This window comes from Pithys albifrons, chromosome 9 (genome assembly GCF_047495875.1).
Source record: "Pithys albifrons albifrons isolate INPA30051 chromosome 9, PitAlb_v1, whole genome shotgun sequence".
NCBI lineage: Eukaryota > Metazoa > Chordata > Aves > Passeriformes > Thamnophilidae > Pithys > Pithys albifrons.
The window spans coordinates 29,558,576-29,572,860 of record NC_092466.1 but is presented as its reverse complement, the minus strand read 5'-3'; the positions used below and the strand labels follow the sequence as shown (position 1 = coordinate 29,572,860).

The 14,285-nt window shown below is 38.0% G+C and overlaps 1 long non-coding RNA gene across 1 annotated transcript; it reads left to right on the top strand.

Moving 5' to 3' along the window:
* The first annotated feature begins 5,254 nt into the window (after positions 1-5,254).
* LOC139675794 (uncharacterized) lies at positions 5,255-8,272 on the top strand. The gene is made up of 3 exons (XR_011698545.1): positions 5,255-5,315; positions 8,029-8,124; positions 8,262-8,272. It is a non-coding gene; the product is annotated as an uncharacterized lncRNA (long non-coding RNA).
* Positions 8,273-14,285: the final 6,013 nt, after the last annotated feature.

Sequence of the window (14,285 nt, the reverse complement as noted above, 5' to 3'; positions counted from 1 at the left end):
ATCTGTTCAGCTTCCAGTGATGCTAAGCTATCTTATTCCTCTGGCACAGATTTATTTATATGAAGTGTAGCACTGAAACAAAATGTTGGCTTAGCCTCAATCTGTTTTTTATTTTTAATTTTTTTTCAATCCAGTGTCATGAAAACCATTTTGGTTTGCTGCAACTGTAAGTTACAGTTCCATTTTCATTTTTGGCATTGTGGAAAATTGTTCTTGCCAGGTAAATACTGACAGTTTATAAAGGCCCATGTGAAAACTGAATGGAAATTATGTGGAAATACAGGGGCTGCCCTCAGGGTTATAAACTTTTCCTGCCACCACCCTGTAGTAAAATAACATTGAGCTATACTTGCATTTTCAAGTGCTTCTGTATGTGAACTCAAAAGCCCAAGGCAGATTTCAAATGCATAGTTTTTGGTCAACTTAGAAACTGAAAAGCAGCTGTGTTTCATATCAAATAAGCCCTCCAAGGTTAAATACCTTGGTTGAAAAGTAGGTTGTTTTGGATCTGCTGATAGCCTAAGGATTTCAACAGAAAGATTTAAAGGTCTTAATGAAAATTTGATCATTGTCTCCTGAGACAGCGGAATTTTGTGAGAGAATTCAGCAAGGGTTGGAACAGCCCTTACAGCTGTGTTTCAGCACCTAGCCAAAACAAAAATGAAAACATAACTTACTTTTTCTGCAGCCTTATTAAAATTGAACTAATTTTTGAGAACATTATACTGTAGTTCTGTGCCTCATAATAAACTGTTTATTCTTTCCCATACAAATGAGTGTGAACCATTAAGCTTTCAACAACAGCACCTAAAATAATGAGGAGGAACACATTTTTATAATGAGGATAATTGTAATTGCAGAATTTTCCAAGTGGTGCAGTAAATTTTCCCTCAGCTGTAAGATTGGCCTTTCTGTAAAATAAATGCTTTAGTTTACCTTTATGTTATTAGGCTCATTACAGAAGTCACTGTATAAAGTTTGGTGGTCTAAATTTTCCAGAACAAACTGACTAATGCTTATCCTATGCTTAAAGTCTTTGAGTCTTTCAAAGCCTTATTTACATCATTGTTGAAATCCATTGCATTTTTCTCACACAAATTTTCATCTCGTACCTGCCATGGCTACTGATAATTAATATGCACAGAAAATATTTATAATGATAAACAGGCATCAAAATTTTCTGTACAGGAAAAAAGCCACTGCTGTTCAGGAAAAGTTATTCCACCCTCATGAGCTGCTGTCCTCAGTGGGGATTCCTTGCTGTGCTCCCTAATGCCAACCACAGAAAACGTTAAAACTCGCGTTTCTCTGGGAAGTGGTATAAAAGTGACATAACTGCAATTGGGTCATTACTTGGAGTAACTTTTTTTTTCCTGATTGTTTTTATTCAGTAGCCACAGGGTTAGAGGTAGTTAATTAGACAGGATCTGCTCTCATTGATCATGAAGATAAGCCAAGGGGAAGACAATTAGTAAGAACATGTCACATTCACTCCCTTCTGTGGGGTTTGGGCCATGAAGGGGTGAGAAACACTCCAGTTCTCCTTCAGCCTGCTGTTGTCCTTTAAGTTACCCAGCAAAACTCCACAGAAAATGTGGGTGGCTTTCCTCAGAGGTGCAATGAATTTGTCTTCTTGTATTTTTTTCTAAGGGTATGTCTGATTTCCCTTCTGAGGTCAAGGCACATAAATGATCATACAGCATTTGGTGCTTCCAATTAGTAGCTTTTCTGGTTCAAAATCCAACATCAAAACCTAATGAATTGCCTTTCAGGGTTTAACTGAATTGCCAGAAAAGAGAACAAATCTTCTCTCTGCACTTTGTGAGGAATCTATTTTCCTTCCTCCTCTTTTTTGCTTTCAGGAACACAGATGCGAAGGGCTGAGCTGTTCAGGGTAACAGACAGATTGATTTGTTCATATGTCAGTTTAACAAAACAAACTGAATGGACATCTAGAGAAGAAATAGAGAGATCTGAGGAGATGTTGAAAAACCCTAAGTGATGATTCGTAAAATGATGTGGTTATTTATGTAAGGGCTTCCACCCCCCACGCCCATCTACCTACTGCAGTTCAAACAGGTTTTTCCTTTGAACCAGTTCATCACATAAAATATGCATCATGATCCAGCAAAGCATTTATTTAATTGTCACTGGGCTGAGACAAAAAGAAAAAGCCTATTTTATCAAAATATGCTAAAAATAAGGATGGCAGCACAACAAAGTGAGCGTTTCAAGGATCTAAGCTTTTGCGCAGAGCTCTCCTGAATATTGGTTTGCTTTTTCTGTTTGACTGCTCCAGTGTAGTGTTGAACAGTCAAACTACAGCACCAAGGCCTCAGGCAATGGATGTTCATTTTCACCAGACACCCAGCCCAGCACTGTGATTAGCACCTCCAGATTCAGGGCTGTGCAATCCACACTGCTAATACGCTTTTGGGCTGCCAGTTCTGATATGTGCATTAGTCTGAGTATCGTCACTTTTAAATGTTTAATAATCTGATTGTGATAAATGGTCTGGATATTTATCTCCTTCCTCACAGAGAAGGATCCCATTAGTGAATTCAATAATTTCCAGAGGGTCAGGCTTCCTTGCCAGAGGCTCAGGTCGAATTTAGCACAGCATCCATTTCTTTCTATGCACTATGTCCCTACCAGAGGTATGGTAAGGGTCCATTTTTTCACCATCAAATAGAGTGTGAGCTGCCAAATGTTGATATAAAAACCAGTTCTGCTGACAGGATGCCCAGCAACCCTGAGGCCCTTCAGTGCAGCTAACCCTTTGCTTCCCTTGACACTCTGGGTGTTCTAACATTCATATTACTTATTCCTGGCTAAGAGACAAATGTAACTTTTCCTTCAGAAAGACAACCATTTTTGCTTGTCTCATGGAAGAAAAATTCTGTTTCAGTCAACAGAGAGATTTCAAGTAAGACAGATTACAGTTGGTAGATTTTTCATGTAAGATGCCCCTGCAAAACCTCAGGAAAAGTTCTGTAAGTTATGTAAATAATATGAAATTACTGTTTCACTGTGTGACTCTTTTTTTCTTGCTATTCATCCATTTGTTCTAAAAAAAAAATTGGCATATGTTTAGATTACAATGAAATCACTCTTATGCTCTAACAATCTTCTTTCAACTATTTATTGCTCATGCCAAAGTAGTAGCTCTAAGTTTGAAAAAAATTATCTGAGGTAGGCAACTTTTGAGAAGTCCTCCCTGAGACTGCCAGCACACACTTCACAGAAACACATTGATTTAGCCTAAAGAAATTCACATTTGCAGGGTGTTTTAGACACACTGGCCTTCTCCAAGTGATGTTTTAATGAGATACTTGGATTTGATTACAGTGAGTCAGAGATCATTAAGAGGGTGTAGAACTGCCTGGGTACATCATAGTGGGACTGAAACGAAGGTATCGTGAGGACTTTGCGTCCCAGGCTTGTTGTGACGTCTGTCTGCTGCCGTCAGCTTTCTCAGGCTATTAAGCTGTCTTGCAACACGATCTGTCTTGCAGATTTTAGAGTCAGCTGACTTAAAATGAATATCATCTACTTTTAACTAGGTGTTTTTATTTCTTTTGCACACATGTAAATTCATGCAGTGAAATTCTTCTGCAGCACTGGCTTATGTCCTAGCTTTTCCCCTCTGCTGATGGTAAGAAAGTATTTGAATGGCCCCCATAAATTCTCTTTTCATGGACAAAAATGGTATTAAAATGTAATGTAGAAAATTATAGACAAAACAGGAGTAATGAATGGCAGCTTTTGTCTGTTTGGAGATTTACTGTGCAGTAAATAAACTCATAAACTCACCAGTGTGTCACAGACTAGAGTATTTTGCCCTGTGTGCACTCACATATGCACTTTTTTTGCCTTGTGCCTGTTATGAGGAGCAGCTGTAAATTCCCATTAAGAGAGATACACTGTGAAGTATGAAATCAAGTGTTTCATGCAGTACCCTGGACTTTCTTTCCTTAATAGGAAAAGCCTTGCAGAGGACACTGAACATGGGAACCAGTAAAGACAAAAACTGGCTCTGCAGGGGAAATGCCAGTGGAAGAAGAAAGGGGTATTTGTACACATGGTCCTTATGTTTTCGTGAGGCAGATGCCTCATTCGCATTCATGTCAGCACAAGGAAAAGCCAAACCTTTTTAGCCTGCAAGGACAAAACCCATGAACTTGGGGAAAAAAGCAAGGATCTTCCCCAGCTACATGTCAAAACTTCTTCCCTCTGGCAATGTGCTGGAGTGCCTAAAAACTGGGACTGTTAATGTCTCTCTCTAGAAACCACATCGCTGGTGCTCTGAATGCTAGAGGGAGGAAACACTAACAAAAATGGAGTGTTGCTGTCTCCTGCCCTGGACAGAGCAGGTGCTGCCTCTCCCTTCCTGCCATGATCTCCTCCCGTGCACTGGGCACATGCCACAGGGCACAAGTCTCTGCTGAAAAGAGAGCAGAGCTGCTCACTTGGTTCCCTGGCAGCCTCGGACAGAGCCTGCCAGTGGGGCTCACATTTTAGAAAGCACTATTTGAGAGTGCAGACAGGCAGCCAGGGAATCAAGACAGACAACACTAGACACAACTTGATTCCCTTGGGATATTTAGGGTACAAGTTGGATTCAGAAAGGCTTTTTTTAGCTATGACCATCTTTCTATGCTCAAAGTTGCCTGGTTCTTTTTTCTTTCTTTTTTTTTCTTCCTTTTTTTTTTCCCCCCTACCCTGAAGGTAGACACAGGTAGACATTTACAAAATAGATCTGAACTAGTGTAATTCTTATTATTATGGACAAGTACAATCTTACATCTGGGAAGTGTTTAGCCTGAAGACTTGCATTTTCCCTCTGCTTTTCCTATAATTGATCTTTCACCAGTGTGAAAATTATGACTAGATTGCAACTTAAAGGCTGGGAGGTGGTGAAAGCACTCATATTGTTACTTGAATTTACCCTGCCTATCTTAAGTCATCTCATCAAGTTGTCTCAACATGTTGGATTCCATCTCTGGGTGGTGGGTCTTTGCTAAAAGAATCACCCTGGTTTCTATTCCTAGCTTTTTCTTGACCATTGACACAAAACTGAATGCTTGAGTGACTTGTTAGAGAAATCTAGGCCTTTGTACATGTTTACTTTTAAATGGTGGGTAGAGATTTGTGTGGGTTTGGAGTGCTTTGTTTGACTTTTTCCTGGTTTGAGTGCTGCCAACATCTGTGCTTCGGTCTGTGACCACTCTTGTTTTCTGCTTTTCTATCAGGAAAAGATTACTGAGCCTTTAAGAAGCCCACACTGAACAGCCACCCCAAATGCTTTGACTGTGGTGAGTTGTTGCCTGTTACAAATTGTTACCTACTCCTGCAGAGGAGTTTCCTCTCTTTTTTATTTTTTTTATAAAACATTTTATGTTTTACTCATAGATTTAATAAAGATGTTCAGTTCCCAGTTATCATCATCTAAAACCACTACGTGTCTCAAAAAAGCAAGGCAGAATATAAAGATATAGAGAAAAGATTTCTTAGTGAATGAATGATTTCTTGACAGCAGTGAAACATCCTCCAGTCAAAAATTTACTTAAAATAGAAGGAGAAAACTTTATTGCCTCTTAGTAACTGAAGTAGCTGCAGAATATCTTCATTAGTTAAACCAGCCTATATTTTTTTCCTAGAACTAAAGCTTGGAGGGCAATATGGGGTGCAGTGTGAGTCCATGTGCCTTATCTCAAATATCCACTTAGAAATTGTCTTGGTCTAGGGAAACCCATGGTATCACAACAAGCAGACAGCATAAGAAATTCCAAGCTAGTTATGAAAGTGGTATGTTTAGGGTGTGATGGAAAGAGCCAGAGGAGGAAGAGAACACTGTCCTGGCCCTTAGTGCATTCTATGCCCCAGAGCACAAGCAGGCTCGAGGGTGGAACCAACAGGTGACAGGTCCCTCAGCAGCCCCTGAAGCTGAGCTGGGTTATGTTCCTTTGGAGAAGAAATAGTGGCATGCAAGTATTGGTGTGTAAATATTTTGTGTGTCAAATGGTGATGGTTTTAGAGAAAACTGCATCTCCTTCATTAACTCATATTTTTCTTTTTTAAACAAATACCAGTGGCACTGCTTTTCACCTTCTAAACAGAAACATAACTGGATAATTCCTGGGAAATGGAAACATTTGTGTTAGATATGTGTATTCATGAGCATGCAGAAAGTTACTTTAAGCCTAGAGTAGCCATTGGCATTTCATGTCAATTTTATGGAGGTTTTCTAAGTCTCCTTTACTCTACTGTTTCCCCCAAATGATTGTTACCTTAGCAACTGCCAAGTTGCATACAAACACTTGCTCTGAGAAGCAGAGCTCAACAAAGTAAAGCAGCTATCTTTAAGGAATCACCAGGAACACGGTGTATATTGTGGATTTTTTAAACTCTCACTTACACTCATCTACATAAATGGTACATTCTTTTATTTCAAGTTTTCCAAAACTTGAAAAAAACAAACCTTCCAGACCTTTTAGCAGCTACTAGCTACCCCTAGCATATGCCCCAATTTTTCCTTTTTTTTTTTTACTTCCAACTTGCCAAGTCTTTTCTAAAACAAGTATTTCATTCACAATAAGGGTAATGAAGACTGCAAGGTCAGTGATGTGTGTGCACTTGGATAGCATTGAGTAGAATTGGGTAAAACCATAGACAAGACTTCATGTGCCAGATGGTTCATGTTCATTAGTTGTGTCCATCTGACCAAGGTTTTGATTCACATACAGACCATTTAGCATGGAGGAACATGTTGTGATAAAATTCAAATTAATTTTGAACTTTTTACCAACCACTTAAATCTAATTACTACTTTTTAAGATCTGAAGTAAATAAGTTGGAAAAAATATGCTAATCATTTGCTCTCTTATCCTGTGTACCAGTGTTATACTTAAATGAGCAGGAACTCTAACCTTTTATGCAGTAAATGAATATAGCTGCATTTTGCATCTCTCATGTTTGGTTACTCTATCCCTTCCACCACAAGGTACCCATTAGGCAGTGCTCTATCCAAAGAAATGCAGGGCAATAAGGGATGTCACAGGAGCACGTTTCAGTTTGTTCAAAGCAGCTTGTCAGAGAGGGCAGCCTTTATGCTTGTTTTCCAGCTGATTTCCCCAGATGTAATCAGACAAGTGATTTATCCAAGGTCATGCACCAAGTTACTGGCTAAGCCAAGCTGTAAGGTCCTGGGGTGCTCCTCTTTCATATGCTTTTGTTTCATTTATTGCTGACACAAGACTCCATTCCCTCAGTGCTGATCTGAAAATTGAACATTATTAATGTCAATGAAGTTTCTTCTCCCCATAGCCTTCATGGTTATTTTTTCCCCTTTTTTTGTTGGTTTATTTGGCTGTTTGTTTTAAATCAGCTGTCTGCCTAGATTTGTTTTTAGTGTGACACTTGACTGGAAAAAATCAATTCCTTCAATTTAAATATCCTGGTGAATATACAATATGGAAGATATTGCTTGCTTCATTTTGTTCTAAATCCACTAGAGGCCACTTCTGCAGGATGTTATACCTGTAAGACAAAGCATGAGCCACTAAGAAGAAATAAACATCATGAAATTACACCAAGTGGTATGAGTTTAATTTGAAATATTTTTCAAATTCAATTGCCTGCACAATGACCTAAGATCATCAGTTTAAGTCACTTTTCTGGAAAAGTCACATAGTCACCATTGATACTCTCAGGTAACCTAGTGTTGGGTCTACTGACATTTTTATGTATATACTTAGATAGGTAAATAAAGAAGCAGGCAAGGGCAAGCTTTTTAATTTTATACAAGCCTTTAATTTTGTATGTGCTTGAGTCATAGTCATCCAATTCTCTGTTACCCAAGGGAGGGGACAAAAACATGAAGGCAAGAACGAGGAGGAAGAGAGATGTTAAAATTCAAACTTCCCTGCCTTATTACTTTCTCTTACAGATTGCCCTGTCGTGGGCAAAAAGTCAAAATCAGCATTTTAATAAAGTGCATTAAAAAGAATTTGTTTCCCTTTCCTGCAGGTGAAACAGGATTGAGTCCTCCATTTATCATAGCACCTCAGTGTTCCAACATGGAATTCAAAGAGAATTTTATTCTATTGAAAAATAATTTTGAGGGTAAGACTTTCCTGTTATGTCCTATTCTCTTTCAATCTTCTAGATCTGGTCTTTTGAAAATATTTATATCAAAATCTTTTGTGTGGTTGAACATTCTAATCATGTTTCTTGGGCCTGTGTGTTTTTTTTCTGAACAGACTGTAGAGGATTGTAGGACCTCAGAGCTCAACATTGAAATGGGCTAGGTGAGAATCCAGTCATTCTCTTTAAACATATTTAAAAAAATAAAACAGAAAAATAGATTTATAGTCTGATAACACTGGTGAACTTCATTGCAGGGGCCTGCAGTTCTTTCAGCCTGTCATAGGTCTGTTTGGGGTATCAGGAGATGATGTATCTGTGCAAAGATGGCAGAGAACTAAAGCCAGAGGAGACTAAAACAGAAAATAATTGTGTATTTCCATTAAATGGGAAGAAAGAATTTAAAAAGGCCTAGCTTGACAGCTTATCAGACTATGAGCAGCAAGAAATAAACTGCAGTTGAAGTTAGTGCAAACAGATTTCCAACCATGTTGTTTCAAGGAAAACTTTGAAAGAAAAAGAGTGGGTTTTTTTCAGTTATCAAAACTATGGCAGCATAAAGCACTTTTTAAAACTTTCTTTCAGTTCCTATCTCTTTTTCTGACTCCAGACAATATCATGAACACTGCTAAATACATAAATTAACATTGTGTATTCTTTTCCATTCTTCACCAATGATCTCTAAAATACAACTTAGCAAGAATAAGGTAAAAGGTGAAAGCTGTATCCTAATGGAAAAAGAAAATCCACCTCTAACTGAATTAGTCAGTTTTCTTGGGTGAATATCAGCAGGAGGGTAGGATGCCACACTGATGTAATGATTAATCTTGCTAACAAACTAATTAACCAGCCTACACATACTGTGTTGTTTCTCAGTGCTGTATCTGATCAAGACATTTGAAAATAAAAGTATTGCCATGGGACAGAAGAGCACCAATCCTTTGGCACTTGTCAGGCTCCAGCTTAATTGTAGTCTGTCTCAGATTTTCCTTTCATTCTGCCACACATAAACAAAGTTGGTTTGTGTTTTCTAACTTCAGTTTTTAGTTGCTTCATGAAATATCAGTAAAATGTAATGGCTATGAGAAAGGATGGTAAGCTAGAAAGTGTCAGATATTTCAGTGAGAAACTTTAGAAGAAATTACTTAATATATTTAGCATCCACAATCTTCACAGGGAAAATTATAATAATTTCCAGACCTAGAGTTTTGTAAGGGTTAATATCTGCCAAACTTTTAAAAATTCTTAAATACAGGCTATGCTAAAGCTGAAGAATAATTTTTTTTTTCTTAATGTAAGTAATGGATGAACTAACCACTGTGACAGTAGCTCTGTGTTAGCAAAATTTGAATACATATGAGTGGAATATATATTTACTTAAAATACTTTTGAATAGTTGCTGATAGCTTATGAAATGAAAGGTGCTAGTCATAAATTGTTATTATCAGCACAAAAAAATTTCTTTTAGCAAATTTTTCTTCTGGAGGGGCTACATGGAAGCTAAATGGTCTAGTTCATAAAGAATGGGCTGCTTTAAATTGAATTCAGGAAAGCTCAGTTGCTGCCGCTTCATTTGTGCTTCACAGCTAAATCTATTAAACATTCTGGCACAGATGCAGCAGCTGTCAGTTTGGGTGGCTCTTCCAAGCAGTATCTATGAATTCAGTCATCTCAAGCACCCATTTCAGTAGTTTTTCCACAAGCAAGGAAGTAGTGCCATAGGCGATCTTCCTCTTTCACGTCTTTGGGATCATTATAGTTTATGCTAATTGAAATGTAGAAGAAAAGACATGAAAGTAGAACAAGATTTTAGCCCAAGCCCACGACAAAGCTCAGTTCAGATCCCATTGTTGTAAATGAAGTCTTTATTTGAGATGGGCTAAATCACACTTTCCTTTAGTGCCACTGGCAAGGTTTCATTGAGGATTTGGGGTGTAAAAGTCTATCTTCAGCCCAGCTTCACTCCCATTCCCACCCCAAACTTCACCACTTTTAAGCTCTTCTATACCAGTGCCCAGGGATGTAGATTAACAGCTGTCTGTCATTTAACAGAATTTCTACTCCTTTGGAACTACAATCCTTTGTGCAACCAAAATGCAACAAAACAATAATTCCAAATAGTGAAAAGGCAGAGGGGAAACTTGACTTTGTATTTCTGAAGTGTTAGAAGAGCTGGAGGATAATGAAGAGGCTCTTTGGAGAGCAAAGCATCTTTAAATTCATTGGTCCTTTTTCAGTTGAAGGAGCACAGGCTTGGCAGCAGCCACAGTATCTCAGACAAGAGAAGCCTGCCAATCAATCATTCAATAATAGTGAGTTCAGCACCAGCAGAACAGTTTGTCAGATCAGAACTAAAGCAAGTGGGGATTAAAAAAAGTTAAAAGTAATATTGGGCTTGAGGGCTTTTTCCAGAGCCCACTGTTTCCAGAGAAAGACAGACTTAAGCTGACTTCAGGAGAGCAATGATGTCACATCTCAACCCAGACATGACTTTCATATCTGATCTTTTTTATACTGTGCTTTTAAATGTTTTTTCACCTTCTGGTAACATACTGAAAGAGAAAACCCCAAGAAATATATAAATAAGGAAGAAAAAAAGTAAGGAGTAGGAATGTGATTCAAAGTAAAAAGTGTTATCATATCACAATGGGCTTTATTAACTGAGTCTGCTGATGGAAACAACAGTTGGTGATTTTCTCTTATTTCCTAAATTCTTGACTAAAGAAATTAAGTTAGAGGCGACTCAGATGATCTTCCCAGCCTTTACCTGAGGAAGGTGTAAAGTTTGAGGCATAAAGTTACAGGACAGTGTGAAGCTCAAGGCACTGGAAGCACTGAGGCTTCTCCCCAGAATAAGGCCAAATGAGCTAACAAAGTTCTGCCTTTCCAAAGAGATTTTCTGTGGTTCCCCTATCCCTCACTTTTCTCCCAAACATCTTCCCTGGGCAGCTGAGAGACAGAGTAAGCAGCCTCTGGAAAAAAGAGTCAGAGCAGTGTGACAGCAAAAGGAGTAATGTTGGCATCCCGAGTGTTTCCTTCATTGCCAGAAGCTGGAACAATGGGTTGAAAAAGGAAAGGTGGAGAGAGAAAGGAATACAGTAATTATCCACACCAGTGACTACAGCAGGGCTGGAAGCAAGCAAAAACTAACACCTTATTATAGTCTAAGCCACTACTGTGTGCCAATACTGTCAAGAACACAGCATATAAGGCTAAAAGAAAGCCATGTAAAATTACGGAAATCCATCTGATGATCTCTATGGAGAGGTCAGAAAATCCAGAAGAAATTCATGCTATGCAAATGGATGTAAAACCTTGTGGCAATTGTGGGGATGAGAATTATTGTTTCTGCTTTACATATAAATCTCCTTGTCACTATTGCGTTTTAGAAAAGTAAAGTTAGAAAGATCACTTCTTAGACAAGGATTTCTTTTGTGCATACACATCCATGCATTGCAATCTTCTAAACATTTCAGTTTTTACTCCCCTTTCTAAATCTTCCAGGTTACAATATGGTTATGATATGACAGGCAAGATGTGATTATTGTATTTTCCCTCTATTGCCTTCTCTCAAAAAAAGCCTATGAAATGAAACATTACATGGGTAAGCTATCTGCACACTTGGTATTTTCATTCTACAAATGGTGAAAGGAAAAGAAAACAGAGGAAATTGTGATTCATGGAATCTCTTTGTTCTGCTGATCTTCTTATTTGTTGAGTAGTTCTTCTCTCAGTTTAAGAAAAACATCACTTCTCATTTCATTTCTTCAAATACATAGCTTTTTTACTGCAGGAGGGAGACATCACTTAGAAGCCGGAGATTTATGTACCTTCCAAATCCAGTCTTGTGTACTGCTGTTAGTGTCTGAGCAATTCCCTAGAATTATACCACCTCTTTTCACAATTATTTGAGATTTTTTTTCCTTCTCTGCTTCTATTTAGTCATCAGGATTGTAACAGAGAAAAGGAGCAGATGATGTACGGGATGCAGTGAGTTGGATTTGGCTGTGGAAATGTAGTAGCCACAGACCCAGCCTCAAGTTTTTCTCTTTGAAAATGGTTTCCATGGTAAGTTTTCAGCCAGGTATATCCTAGAATTACTAGTAAGCTTAGAAACCCTGCAGTAAATACATTTTTAGAAAAATTACATTGATATTTGTATTCTACTTTGTAATGAAAATGTCATTCAAAATTCATACTCTTTCCCTGTAATTTTTTTTCTGGTAATTCTCCATTTATGTAACCATTCATATTTCTTTTTAAGCAATACTCTTTCTCTTGCTACTTCTATCTATCCAAACTACACCTCATTTCTGCTTGTTGTACTACAGGCATTTTTAAATTAAAACATCTGAAGATAGAAATCATCGAAACCAAGTTTCTGTGACAGGTGAGAGTGTGATGACAGGCCTTTATCCACTTGCCAGTTCATATTTGTTGGCAAGGGCAAGATCTCACCAGGTCAATAAGTGGTAGTCAGCACTCACAATTTCTTTACATAAGAGTTTTCTCTAAATACCATCCAAATATGAACCACATTCAGCAATAAAGACAAGTTATGAGAGCCCTTGGGAAATCCTTTTATCCTTTGAGTCTGAGAACTATCATTCTGCCTCGTTCTTAAGTAGAATAGTAAACCTTATTTCCTGGGAGCTGCTGGAAGTGCAGAGTGATGCTGTGGGCTTTGGTCTGGGGTTATTCTTACATCAGTCATCGTTTCTCTGAGAAAGACAGGGCAAGGCTAGTCCTGTTAAGCAGTTCTGCCTGTAAAAGGCACTATTCCCTGTTCTTTGCCCAGTCCTTTGCAGTGTTGAGTAACCAGATTATTGCTCATAAAACTGAACGAAATTACTTCAGCATTTGCAATACAATAAGGATTGATCAGCAGGTGATTGAAAGTCAGCTGTATTTTTTTGCACTGTCAGATGGAATCTGTCTTACATGTATTTAATGTCTTCCCAATCTGTTTAAATCTGCAAATCTTTAAACACTGCTTATTCAGGTGTTTCATAGAACTTTGTTTATTAAATTGAGGAAACAAAAACTTCCAAGCATTTCTATAATCAGGTGGGATGTTGATTGGTACCTGGAGTACCTGACAATTTATGGATGTTTAAGGGAGGTCAATTACAGCATACTGCAAAATTAACAGTCCTCATAACCAAAATATTTATCATAAGAGCACTGAAATACTTTCCTGGTCTAGCTAATAATAGTGGGTGTTGTAATGGCAAAGCATAAAGTGGTTGTGATCATTTCAAAGTGGCAGATCAAGCAGCTGCAGTATTTCTTATTTTGTAGGATGATAAACAGAGCTCTGTTATAAGCTCTTCTTCTGATGGAAAAGAATTTGTTTCTGCTAAGGCTGCTGCCTCCATCACCTTAGGATGAAAAAAATAATAAAAAAAAATGTTCTCAGTTAATCCTGAAGCCTTTCAAGATGAAAGTCAGTAAGATGAATGAGCACAGAATAACCACCATAATATGTGAGGTTACTTTTTCCATACTCCCAAATGGAAATGAATCCTTGCCCTGAATACTGGGAGATGACCATGTAAAGGATAAAAAGGAGATTAAAAATGTGGGATTTTTAAAAATTTTACTTATATCTGAATTATTTGGATTGTCACTTTCCTAATGGGGGAGTTGTGGAAGGGAACCTTCTCATCTTTGTCCAGAACATATTTTTTTTTCAGAAACCTGTAGTTCCCTGAAGAACCAGTAATAAATTCTGAGAAGCACACAGGCCTTCCCCAAGGGGACTCATGTTTGCTTTTACTGTTAGGCCTTAGAGTTCTCTTGTAAGCTTTGCCCATGGGAGTAAGTTCAGAAGAAAGGAAAAAGAAAAAGAAAAAAAAAAGAAAAAGAAAAAGAAAAAGAGAAAAGGAAAAAACATGACTGTGAGGAAAAGATTACTATGAGTAAGAGGAGCAATGGGAGACCCAGAAGGCAGCTGTGATATACAGCCCAGAGCCAAGGATGGAGGTCACTTTGCCACTGAACTGACTGTGAGGACATAAGAGGAAAGTTGAAAAAAAGAAAGCCCAGAGCTGGAAAACCCTGCAGGACATTTAGAAAATTGTCTTATGTCTATAATAAAAGAAGCATATGAAGAAACAACTAGTTGAATTATTGAGATC